The sequence below is a fragment of the Geospiza fortis genome, unplaced genomic scaffold, assembly GCF_000277835.1.
Source record: "Geospiza fortis unplaced genomic scaffold, GeoFor_1.0 scaffold172, whole genome shotgun sequence".
In the NCBI taxonomy this organism is placed as follows: Eukaryota; Metazoa; Chordata; class Aves; order Passeriformes; family Thraupidae; genus Geospiza; species Geospiza fortis.
Window position 1 is genome coordinate 9,371,471 of NW_005054309.1, and position 955 is coordinate 9,372,425.

The 955-nt window shown below is 46.9% G+C and overlaps 1 protein-coding gene across 1 annotated transcript in view; it reads left to right on the forward strand.

The window, feature by feature from the left end:
* Positions 1–746: 746 nt before the first annotated feature.
* Positions 747–955, forward strand: part of BCHE (butyrylcholinesterase) — a 27,621-nt gene continuing 27,412 nt past the window's right edge. The window contains exon 1 of the mRNA XM_031055407.1: positions 747–931. The gene's annotated coding sequence lies outside the window, so the exon portion shown is untranslated. The remainder of the gene's footprint in view (positions 932–955) is intronic.

The following is a 955-nucleotide window of genomic DNA, read 5'->3' on the forward strand; positions in this document are numbered from 1 at the left end:
GACAGCAGTTCCAGCTCCAAGGGGTGACTTTGTTGTTCCATGGGGTAGCTCAGGGAAGGGGGTTTGACAAGACAGTTTGTATGGGTGATGGATGGAATTTTTTTCTTTTCCCCACCCCTGTATTTTCATTTGTACCCTGCAGAACTGCTGCACTTTAATGCTCTGTTGTAGGACACGTCCCCCAGCCGTGGTTCAGCCTGGTTTTGCACCTGCAGCGTGGAATTCTGGTGGGAACAATGCTCAGGAGCCTCAGGAAAAAGGAGGATATCAGGTGTGCTCAGCACCACGGGTAACTTCCTGTTTGAGGCTTAAGAAAAGAGAGCAAGCAGCATGTGACACCACACTGGTCCCATTTTTAACCCTAAAATCAGAAGGGGACAATGCAGATCTGTGCCGCAGCCTGGATGGGCAGGAGCCAAGTGATGCAGCTGATGCACGGGGCACATTCCTGTTTTATGTGCCACAGCAGTTAAAACCAATAATAAATACTTATTTACAAAGAAAATACTTATTTACAAAGAAAATCTGAGTTTTGAGTACAGAAAAAAGAAAAAATTACAGGTGAGAGTGCTCTAAGCAAGATGAAAGAGAGGCTTGAATTTTTATATTTACATTTCTATTTATTTTTATAGAACAGATGCCCCATGCATGGAAAAAATCCCTGCGTTCCCCCAGCCCCGTGCCTGGTTTTGCCCAGCCTGGGGTTGTCCCTGGAGCATTTCCAGGGCTGCTCTGGGAGCAGATGTGGGATGGGAGGCAGATCAAGTGGCTGCTGCCAACTCTCGCGAGCTCCATGTCAGAAAGAGTTGATTATAATGTCAGCACCGGCCAATTTACGGGCTTAAAGCAGCAGCTGCACCGCTGCATTTCCCCCAGGGATCCCAAGATCCCCACTCTTAAAAACTTTGTAGTTTCTTGTAATAGAAGCAGGGTAAGTGATTCTCTCTTTGCACAC